Source organism: Hyalella azteca, unplaced genomic scaffold (genome assembly GCF_000764305.2).
Source record: "Hyalella azteca isolate HAZT.00-mixed unplaced genomic scaffold, Hazt_2.0.2 contig5104, whole genome shotgun sequence".
Lineage (NCBI taxonomy): Eukaryota > Metazoa > Arthropoda > Malacostraca > Amphipoda > Hyalellidae > Hyalella > Hyalella azteca.
In genome coordinates this window covers 237,452-250,014 of record NW_025935305.1, presented here as the reverse complement: position 1 = coordinate 250,014, position 12,563 = coordinate 237,452, and the positions used below count along the sequence as shown (strand labels likewise).

Sequence of the window (12,563 nt, the reverse complement as noted above, 5' to 3'; positions counted from 1 at the left end):
TAAGAATAATTCTAGTAAGAATAATTCCAGTAAGAATAATTCCAGTAAGAATAATTCTAGTAAGAATAATTCCAGTAAGAATAATTCCAGTAAGAATAATTCCAGTAAGAATAATTCTAGTAAGAATAATTCCAGTAAGAATAATTCCAGTAAGAATAATTCTAGTAAGAATAATTCTAGTGTATTGCATGACGCAGCGCATGCACTCATTTAATTGAAGTTCACGAGCGCGAAGAAAAGATGGCGGACTCATGCCATTAGAGAGCGAGGTTGAGATCGTTAAGAACGTTATAACTCATAACATTGTTCGTTTCAACACGAACTCTGACTTTCCAAGTGCCTTCAACACAATGAACTTTAACAACAAATCGAAAAAAAATACTTCAATTATTACCCATAGCATTTCGTTGAAAACCAATGGTTTTAATGATATAATTAAATAATTGGTTTAATGGTATAGTTAACTAATGAGTTTATTTGATGCTATGAAATACAACTTGATGTCCCTCAGCTTTATTTAAAATAGAGGTAGTGAAATGAATGAGTTTAGTGTTATAATTTAGCAATATACCGTGATTGCTGTACCAATACATTGAGTGTCCAAAACAAACTCTCGCCACACAGAAGCATCAGAACGAAACAAGTTATAGCAAATATAAGCGATAATAAAATGTATAAAAAAAATTTTTAAAGACCACGTTTTTCATGTGGACTCAAAAGTAGAAAATAATTTTTCGGCAGCTACTGATCTCTTGTTCCAACCCCTGCTTGTGAGTTCCTTTAGAGTTTATACGCCTGGAAACGTGCAACAAATTATTGATTATTGTATTGTTATCGGGAGCTGAGCTTCCCTAAATGTTTCAGAGCGCTAGCTAATGGGAAAGTTGGTGAAATATCGATTGCAAGATTTGATCATCACAGACACGAAAGCGAGCTAAGAAAAACGTGGTAAAAACGTGAGAGGCGCAAGTAATTGCAAGAAAATCCCTGTTACAAAGTTGAGGGGCAGTTTTGCATCAGGTCAATTCTGGTAATTCATGAATAAATTGTGCCTTTGCAGACTGGACATTCTTTTACTGAAAGAAGTTTACACTTTCAGAATTTCAATGCAGAATTTCAGCGTCTACGAAGCGGAATTTTTTACAAGAGACGATGAACGCCGGCATAAATCAAGTGAGATTTCGTGGAGATTTAACGTTCGAGTCGAGAAATCAAGAGATTTAGTATTCAAACATGGTGGAAACTTGAGCATGTTAACTGTGATGAGTTTGGGTGGCTTGAATATAAAACATGCCTTAAAGCAATAAAAAGCTTAAGGCAAATAAGAGCATCCAGTCCGACCTTCCTTCACATACTCCAGAAGTTTCATTAGTGCTTAAATGCTAATTACGAAATAATTGCGTTATGAAGCCGTAGATTTAGTCAGCTGATACATGTTAATTCAATTACCTCAAACGAAAAAGCGAACGAGTGGAGAAAAACGAATTTTTTAGAGGTTTAACGAAAAAAAAAACTTTTTTATTTCTACTTAATTTTTTAGTTTCTCTTGCAAAACTCGACCTCCAGTTTAACAAAGACATCGTTTAACTGCTAGCTAGAGATTCTTCCATAGAAATTCATTTCGCATAATTTGAGTGATGACGTGCAAAAAATCTCAATTACATCTAGTCAATATTCACTCGAAGACCTCAAGCAGTTATGCTGCATTATATTAGCAAGGTCATAAATAGAAATAGCAAGTATTAGCTTATACTTGTGAACGCACGCAAATCTTGCACGTTAATGCTAATAATAATATTTATCGTTTACCAAGGCATCCAGGAACTGGAGTGACCTCAGTAAGTTTCTCTTCAAACATGAAAGCGCAGTTTCTGTGTGAAGAACGCAGCTCACAATGCAGTTGACGCTGCTGCAGAGAAGGCTTATTGACTGAGCAAACTTCCGCGCCGTGCTCGGCCATCATCGTAACGTCGTGGCCATCGTAGATCGCTGTAAATCTTTACGGTGCAGCCGTGTTCTGTGTTACACATGAGTTACGATGAGGCCGCGAGTCCATTTTCTAGATTTATAATGACGCAGTCTACACAAATGACGATAACTGTCTCCATGATAATAACAAAAATATATATATCCCAACACTGGTGACAACGTCAGCTGCCACTACGCTCGTACAACTACGTAACTACAAACAAGAGTTGTCCACAGCGAGGAAATGATCATTGAACACTTGATCCGGGAGTAGGAGAACGTGTCCGACGCCTGCCGTGGTCGGGGCGGGTCAGTGCGAGGTGGCGGGACTTGGTCAGCAGCGCTGGCGGGTCAGTGCGAGGTGGCGGGACTTGATCAGCAGCGCTGGCGGGTCAGTGCGAGGTGGCGGGACTTGATCAGCAGCGCTGGCGGGTCAGTGCGAGGTGGCGGGACTTGATCAGAAATGACGGCGGACGCGTGGCTGTTGCATGCCAAGGCCTGTAGTTTTACGGGGCATTCGCACCTCCGCACTACCACCCTTTTGCCACACGGTTAATGTACGAACCATACGGTTAAGTGGTAACACACGCGCCACAAGATTAATGGGCCACACACGCGCCACAAAGCTAATGGTCCATACACACGCCAAAGCTATTGAGTGAAATCTCAAATAGTGTCAGAAGAGTTTGTTTTGTCACTCCGCAGTTGAGAATGTTTCGTTAACTCTGGCTATAAGGGAGCTGATTGCGCAACGATTTGCATATGCATTTTAAAACGTTGCCTAAAACACGAGTTCCTTTCAGGAATTATTCCTCTTACAAAATTTGACCGGTAACTTAAGAAAAGGTTCGTTCACGTATAACATATCAACGTGCGCGTGGCTGCGAAATGTTAGATATATGTTAGATGCCTCGTCTATATGCGTATTCATATTCGTCGTTTTCTACTGATAATCGATTTCGGTTAACTATACGTGTTATTCGAGTTTTAGATAACAGAGTTAATTGTTTTATTACTGATTTTAAAGATATCTTGCACACAGTAACTTTTCGATATTTTCGTTCGTCAAATAAGAAAATATTTCAGACGTAAATGAGGATCGAACTTAAACGACCGTGGCACGGTTAGATCATATGATACAAAAATATCGTGAACGTTCCAATACTCTCCTTTTCAACAAGGCAACCCTCAACTTGATAGTTTTAAAGGACAAAACATGATTGATAAGAAGTATTTGAATATTTTTAGTCACACCAAGAGCATGAATAACTTTAATAATTCAGTTATGTTAGGGATTCTAATCACAATCCAGAAAATTGGAATTCTAATCACAATGCATAAAATTCCATCCACCGAAGAAGCATGACGCGACATGCCCTAAAGGAACATGGTGACTAACAGGAACGAGTGAGGCGATCAGAAAACTCAGGACGACACAAAAAAGTTGCTTAGACGAGAATATCGAGGAAGCGAGGAAGAGTGCGAGTGACGTCACTGCAGTCCCTCACTTCCAGGTATATAGGCCAGCTTTTGATCTTAAAAGCGAAAGCGAGTTCATTGAGAGCCTGCAACTTGCGCCTCACGTCTTCGTGTTTAGACAACAGCCACGGTAGCGGAGGGAGGCTACAGCTAAATCAAAATAAAAGAAGCTGGATCAAAATAAAACAGCAAAATTAATTTTTTGAATGGCAGCAGAATCAAAATAAAAGATTCTGCTTGAAAAATTGTACAGGCCACATCAGGCCTATATATACTCTTTAGCGCCGACATCACTATGTTAGACAAAAAACTATATATATGGTTTCATGAGACGAATTTGATAGAATCGAGTTGAATTGTATGAATTTAAGTTCTTCAGTATATATGAAAGTTTTTCGTTCAGCTTAGCAACATGAAAATGATTTATTTTCCATGCTTAGAGTCGTAGTAGATTATTTTTAGCGATTTCAGCATTTAACAGCAACAATTTCCTACGTAAAGTGACTTCCACGCGCCACAAGATTAGTGGGCGGCATTTTCCATCGAAGCAACTTTTCATAACATGAAGACGCTCAAGATACATAGCGTTTAAGCCACGTGTCAAATCCTTAATATTGCAGCACCAATTAAAATAACACGACATACAATTGTCCTTGAGCCAGCTAGTGACGACCTTGAAGATAGAACTATGATTTTCATTCAACAATTTTCAGCACAACGCAATAGATAATGAATTTTTTTTAGAGGATGATAGTCAATTACACAATGCGGGAGGCTGTATATATTATATCAGATATCATTTGTTAATTTCATACTTTGCTGGCAACGTAACACGGCGTGGCATGCGCGGAAGTCGGGCGCGGCGATGGCATCAGGAAGGCCTGGGGTTAACAACGCGAGCAGTTAATGCTACGATGAACATGCAGGTCTAACCTCAGGGGTTCATAAATAATATAATATCTCGGAACACATTTGCAAGTCATTGTGCGCGACGGTAAATCTTACGGAGAAAAAGGCGAACTACGGTAATTGAATTAGACGAGCAAAAAGTGGTCAGAATATTAAGAATGACAGTAGATAGAATACAATAACTAGACGTAGAAAAGCAAACAAATTGACAGAAGAACGCGAACAGAAAACAAATTAAAAGTGATGGCAGGCGAAATATAGACACAAATTGAAAGCTGGGAAAATAGACAGAGGAACAAACAACAGCGATCTACAAAGTAGACGAACAAACAGCAGCGATCTACAAGCCCTACTAAATTAATTCAAAACTAGCCATCATGTTCCATCATGAATTCATGGGAAGGTTTATTTTATAAATCAAATACACATAAATCTGTATTTATTACACATCGAATAACTGAAACATTAGAAACGAGAAAATCTTTCTCGTTTCCAGTGTGCAGCCCGGAGACTAGAGCCAGAATGAGACAAGGACCTTGAGAGGAGAGGGGAGGGCGTGGCTGATCCTCCCAACACGTGAATAAGCTGGCGACATTCCGCACCGCATGAGAGACGCCTGCACAATCTGGACTGCATGCTGATAATACAGTCCCGTACAGTCTAAAGTCCATAACACAGTCCCGTACAGTCTTAATTCCATAATAATACAGTCCCGTACAGTCTCAAATCCTGCAGCTACACTGCAGCAGTAAGCGATGCAGGCATCAGTTGAAGAGTCCGATTTTTGAAGCACGCTCTCGAGTGCACGTAACGGCCTAAGGACACGCAGCGGCTTTAGTACACGAAACAGCCTAAGTACACGAAACAGCCTAAGTAGCGGCCAAATTCTTGTCCGTGACTGGTAGGTTTACCTCGAAAAGCTTTCAGTGATTGTCAGACAGAGTTGCGAGCTCGTAACTATTCTTGACGCCGCACAGAGCTGCAGTGCAGGTATAAGTACTCAGCAATTAAGCTCGCCTCACTCATTAACTCAACAACAGCTGCACTTCAGTTACTAGGGAAGGCCGACTTTGTAGAAATCTGCACCACGCTCACCACGAGTTTGTGCAAGAAGTATTCAATTAGAATATATAAGTTACGTTAACTCATTAGTCATATATAAACCTTTCAGAAATGGTGCTCACCGATCTCCTGACAACGAAAGAACACGTAATGAATGCAGTTAATGGATATAAATACAGAGAGCGGACAGTATATAGCCCCTCTGTACACGTAAAATGGCGGAGCTCCCATACAAGACTTTATATGCACCTATTAATGCTGAGAGATCATAATAATTTGTGCACGAGAAGAAGGCAATCAATTAATTGGCAGTGGCCGTCTGATGAATTTATAAAATTATACGAAAAAAATTGCAGTACTCTCTTATGATAAAATCGTTCACTAGGAAGAAACATAAAGTAAAACATGATGCTGAAAATGCATCTTAAGTCTAAATTCTATAAAATGCATCATTTTCACAACCCCATAGTTATTGTATTTAAAGCAATTTAAGGAATATAATTAAAATTTTACGAGAGGCAATTCACACGACGAGGCTGTTCTCTTGCGCTGCAGCCAAGAAGAATAATATATGGGGATATAAAAGTATAACTATGCAGCGGCAACTCATTAGAAAGCAAAGCTATGCATTGGAGCTCCACGTAGCAGAACAAGGTGAAGGTTATTCCTCCACAGTGAGCTCATAGAGAATAATTATATAGCGACCCAAGAAGGCCACGTATGAAGGCTGGACTTCTTACGGCAAGAAGGAAGGGAGTCGTTAAGAGGAGGTGAAGGAAGCCGACTAATTTCATCATCGTCATCATTGTTGAGGATTCTCCCTACATCAATTTTAAAAGATTCTATCGAGTGAGGTGAAAATGCTGATTTTTCATTATCATTTAAGCATCAAAGCCTGGAAAAAACCTATTGAACCGTAGTAATATTTTCTGCAAAAATTTCATCCTATTTGCAAAAGAACCAATTTTCGTACAACATCATCATTACCGGGACATCATTGCGTGCGAGGTAATACATGATCTCAGCCCTGACAGCTGGAGACCAGCCTAAATCTGTACGATCTCATTAAACTTTACTGATAATATTACCGTACGAACAATATTAGCGTCGTGCAGGTGGGTATACGGCAGCTCAGGAAGCAACCTGTTTAAATTTAACCCAGAATAATAAAGAGAACGGCACTTTCCAATAGAGAAGCCTTGCGGCAACAATAAGCAATATATCGTGATGTAAATTATTATTAGCGAGTGTAACAATGCTTATAGATATCATAAGAATTATCAAACAAGAAAAAACGGTAAAAAGCCGATTTTTCAAGTTATTATTAAAATTTGTGAAATATGTTACTCGATTTACCACGAATTGCACTAAGTAAGCAAAAACTAATATACACTCGGAGTCTTCTAACTATTGCTCGATTCGAAGGCGATTTGAACGTTTCTTTCAAATTCGATGTTGATGTTAATTCTCAGTGAAAGTAATTTGGCAGTACATGGAAAAGCATCAAACAAGTGTCTTAACTTCATTATAATACCCAAATACAGAACAAAAATATAATGTTAAAGCTCAGATCCCAACGATTTCCGATGTTAAATTCAATTAATGAATCAAACGTCTCGGCAAACCCAAGTGAATTTATGAATATGAGCAAGCTTTCAACTGGGCTCAGTTCCGAAACAGTATCCATCGCATCAAAATTTTTATGTTCATATTAACGAACAAGCGGTAAGCGTGGTTAGATCCGGCAAAGGTGATTTGCATGTAAATCTGCGTGCAAGAGACAACTAACTGAGCATCGCAATGCGCAACTTGAGCGGAGCGAGCAGCCATGCATGGACCTGACACACGAGGTGTTTCCTACAAACGAACAATAGACTATGCTTTCTGTAGGCATTTGGGTGCACTTGAAAACAGGCGCGAGAGAAAGACGTCTTACTTACGTGGAATCAACGTTTAATCAACGACATTTAAACGTCTCATGCCTGGAGGGTCAGCACCGCGTCGTGAATTCTACGCGTAGGTTTGCAAATGCACTTGGACAGAGTCGGACTATTAGAGTTCGTTGCTAACTGCTTATAAATTGGTCAAGACATGTTAAGGCTTGAAATGGATATTGGTCAATACAAAAGTTTGTATTTGATTTATGGAGTTCGCTCTCATTTTACTAGGAAGACTACAAATATCAGAGAAAAGTTATAAAGCGATTGAATGAAGACTCGTAACCTATGAAGAAAAGTCTCGGCAAGTTAGAAAAAGGTTAAAATCAAACATGATGAAATGCGAGATAATAAAAGACAAGATATTTACGAAGACTTGCACGTTCGTAGGACTCTTTGTGTAAGGAACCATGCACGCTATAGAACGCAAGTATGCATGAATATGCAAGCAGCAGATCTTGTAGGACATGCCCAGTCAAATTATGCACTTTACTGAGACCGAGATCGCGCAACATGCGAGGTGCAAGCTTCAAGAGATGTTAAGAGACTTGCTGGAGACTTGTGATCGTTCAAAGATATCAACAACATGAAGTTTGAACATCCAACCCTGTCAGACACTAAATTCTTTGGCAAAGAAATCTACCGGATTATATTTAAGCTTGAAAGTCGCGATTGTCAAGCTTCCTGTTTGTTCAAGCTTTGTCTGTGCTTATTTTAACCGTTGCCGATGTTATTCGTATATTAAGCCCCGAAATTTACGAACAAAGAGTAAAATTTCGAAATTTCGCCCGAAACTGTCATAAACTGTGGCCATTATTATGTCTCGGAGTTGATTAATAATTGGGACCATAATTTTATCTCGGAGTTGAGTAATAAATTGAGACAATAATTTTATCTCGGAGTTGAGTAATAAATTGAGACAATAATTTTATCTCGGAGTTGAGTAATAAATTGGGACCATAATTTTGTCTCGGAATTGAGTTATAAATTGGGACCATAACTTTATCTCGAAATGAATTTATAAATTGTAACCACGCGAACCCTAACCCTATAATTGCAGGCGGTTAGAACTGGCCAGTTATAGTAGCTATCATAACTGACCTCGCGCCGACACACCTTATGAGAGTTTTGAGACGCCCTTCCACTGGCCTTCAAATTTGCTTTCATTTACGAGATGGGCATTAACGATGTAAATTTACGTATTGTAAAAACTAGAATGATAAAAACTTACTAAATTGATTTTCAGTAGATGCTGGACAAAAGTAATTTTTAAATTTCATCCCCAACATTAACTGGCTCATCTCGATATGTATCGTAAAAAGATGTAAATTCCATGATATTGCAAAGTTCTTACTTGGTTCAGGACGGCGTCGTCACGATATCGTGATGCATTTATACCTAAATTAAAAAATTATCATGATTTTTATCGCAAATCAGACAAAAAGTTTGAAGATCGTCTGATATAAAAAATATAACTCGGTACTCACAGCAGTGAGTGACAGGGAGCGCATTTTCTCGACGAAAACTTGAGGTCACGGACGAACGGACGGACAGACAGACGGACATGGCGAGCACAATAGTGCATTTTTTCCATAAATGAGAAAATGCGCTAAGAACGTAACGCAGATGGCTGGCAGTCACTGTCAGTTTGTCGACTTTTCTCGACGGACCAAACGAGTTCAACACATTATCAAAGATTGTAGGTTTAAGAACATAGCCCGCAATTCTCTTGATGCACTACGTCCAGAAAAGGCAATAAATTTGATTGGGCTTGCAGCAGCTATTACTCTCACGTCACCAGCATGACCACAGCATCAGCTTCTTCAATAGACTGACGTCTGAAAATTTACAGTTCCCGCAAATGAACGCTTGGGGTCCAGTTCCACCATCAATCTATGGAGCTCTAAAATCTCATCGGTGATCAAATTTCTGGCAGGAGCAAGAAAAATAAAAGATTTCGGACGACCATAGTAGGCGATTCGAGTAAAGAAAAAGTAAAGGTCAAATAATTCATGAGAAGTGAAACAAAATGTAAGCCAAGCGATGAATGGGGAACGTTAATTAATAATAAATTATTAAGTTGAAATGCAAGCCAGGCGATAAATTGGGAACGTCAATAATTATTAAATTAAAATGCAACCAGCCCATAAATTAGGAACGTTAATTATTCTTACAATATCGGCGGAGCTGGGGGGTCTGGCATTTACAGAACTTAAAGTAAAGCTTCGGGAATATCAAACCACAGCAGTTGAGAACCAGAGAAAATTCCACGGAGTTCTAAGTTTGAGAGGCTCGGAATAATTATTGAAAGTTGAACCAGACGATAAGTTCCCCTGACGTTTGAAAACTTTATGAGCCCCGTAACTCAGCGACCAGATGAAAACTCATGAATTTTACGAGGTCTCGTGAATGCCACGAGTAATAAGTCGGTCCAACAAGCACAGGACTTAAATAGTTAGTTAGAGATAAGAAGTGACCGCTTAAAACAAATCTGAGCAGGCCAGCTGCCCCATTTATAATAAGAAGGAAACTTTTTTCCTTTAGAACTCATCGCCTTGAGTCAAAAACTTAATTAGCTTGGAATACTTTAGCAGTTATAAGTTGCACGGGCTCAGTATGTGATTATTATTTAATTATTAGCCGCATCTCGAATACATTTTATGGGGAAACGAACGAGCTTCCTTTGCCCTAGCAATAATTAAGTGAAAGGATTACCTACTGAACTTTTTAGGTTTCAAACCCCATTCAGAGCCCAACAGATCATATCTACACCGAGCACTAAATATTGCAACAAGAAGTTCGGATTAGTTTAGTAGCGCTTGTGATAAAGTGAAACTATTAGAAATTGTGTTGTACCAAGACTTTCTCACTCAATACTCAAACATATTTCCATGCTGAGAATTAAATGCAACACATACAAGCACTCATAACCTCCCGGAAAGTCCGAACAAGTTCGAAAAGATCGTGTGGCCCAGTAGGGCCCCATCGTGTGGGCCAGGCAGGACTCATCGTGTAGGCCACACGGGCTTCGTTTAAGCGCAGAAATTGAATGGCCGCAGCCAAGTTCCTTTGACGACTTCAAGCACAAATTTCATGAGGTTTGCCGCCACGAGAATTTAGAAAGAAATTCAAAAGAAGGCTTTACGACGCATTGTTCGTGAGGGCGGGGGTGGTCTAGTTGGGTGCCCGTGCCATTTCTGAGTCATACAATTCCCGAAATTTCTCATCCGCACCGTATGTCTCACTATAGATATGTTGAATATGATAGTGATTTTCTCAATATTTGAACGATAAATAGAAATAGGCTTTGTTTCCATAGCCACTTATAGTTGCAGAAAATTACAGTCAACGATGTTACATGCTATGATACTACGCCCCGGAATAATCAAAATAGCGGGAGCCTATACATGGAAATCGACGCTGATCTCTACCAGGAGTGACAAATACTACTACGAGCGACTTCCAAATGAATTTATTTCAGAGCACAGAAATTTGCATAAATTACGTTGAAAATATTAAGAGAGTCTGAAAACGATTTTATGTCAACTGAATAATACTACAGACTAACGCTAACTAGCGGCAAATATACGAAAAAGAGCGTCGTTTAATTTTCGTCGACTCCCAATTATTACCGTCTACTTCGGAGATGCGACTTGTCAACATTTTTCGACAGCATGCACGTGAATAAGTTTATTTAGTTCAAGTACGGACTTCCGAGGTACCGCTGTCGCACAATCATTAGTTAATTATAGAGTATTTCATTATTATATAATTAATTAGTTAATTATAGAGTATTTCATTATTATATAACTAGATATTTATAGAGTATTTTAAAGATGACCACTCATGCTAGTTAGCAAGGAGAAAATCCATTTATTTTTTTCTTACACTCATAAAAAACGGAGTTGAAGTAACAAAATCTTGGTAATTCAATAGATAAGTCCTTAAAACGAAACTTCAACTAAAATTGCAAAGATGATAAGATTATTTCAAACGCTTACAATACAATCTTCGCAGAAGGGGTTTCTCTGCAGGAACTCAACTGTGTTTCAAAATATTCCCCAGTAAAAACCAGCTGAAAACATCTCAGTAACCTATCGCACGAACGAAGTTAAGTGAGACTATGAAGCCTGCAGGGCCAGACTGCAAAAGATTATACATGCATGAACCTGAGACTTGATCGAGCTTTTGAGACCCGAGATAGCGAAGCCCCGGCGCTCGACGCTATATCCGCCACAACCTGATTGGCTTGCGTAGCTATGTTGACCGTGAACGCTAAACCTTATTTCAAAATGTCTAATAATGTATCATCAATTCCAACAATCGAGTTCTGACAATTAAAATCCTAAAATGGGTACTAGTTTGTGCATAAAAAGTTACGAGTAGAGCCGACATCCCAAGTATAAAGAATTTGATTCAGCTAGTAAATGGTGTAATGGATTGCGTTGAAACAGAGGCATAATCTATAGCGTTTAATATACCAACAATCACGCGAGTCTCATTACCATCATTAGTGAGGCATGCCATCAGAGGAGACGCGGTCGTTAAGTTGCATTGCGTTGCAACGCACGTGTCGGCCACGACGTGCCGCCACCACTTGTTCTCCAGACTTCTTTTCATCTCCAGATCCATTCACAGGATCTGGAGATGAGAAGAACCCGAGCGCCTCAAAATATCACGCATGAAGAATCAGAAACTTCGTACATGAAAAGCCGTGCCCGTTTAGGCCGCGCACGACCGTATCGTGTTCGTTAACAAAACAGCCGTGATTAAAGCCGACTAAGAATAATCGCAAGATGATCCAAGCTCAGTGATGGCTTCTCTTAGCACGACTCGAGCCGTCCATTGAGGCGCCATGTGGTGAACAGAATACCGACCCTTGCTCGTCTCCCGCAACGATCAATCAACGTATTTCCGATCAATGGCAGGGTATGATCTTAAAAAACTGTAGGTCGAACTAATGATTAATGGTCCGGCAAAATGAATGGTAAAATCGATTTAAGAAATGGTAAAATTTAGGTTGGACTTACATAAATGATTGCGCAAGTCCAAATAATGAAAAAAATATGAAATGGGAAATGGAAAATCCTAAAAGGTGAAAGTTTTACCCTTTTTCCTGACAAGACAATGCGCTAGAATGATTCAAACCATTAGTCACCACATGCTAAAATAATATATTAAAATATCACGATTAATTCTACTACTGTG

General features: G+C 39.3%; 1 protein-coding gene across 1 annotated transcript in view; it reads right to left on the bottom strand.

The window, feature by feature from the left end:
• The window catches only part of LOC108668232 (dual oxidase), an 84,322-nt gene that overhangs the window by 38,328 nt on the left and 33,431 nt on the right, over positions 1-12,563 (bottom strand). The gene's annotated exons all lie outside the window — the stretch shown is intronic.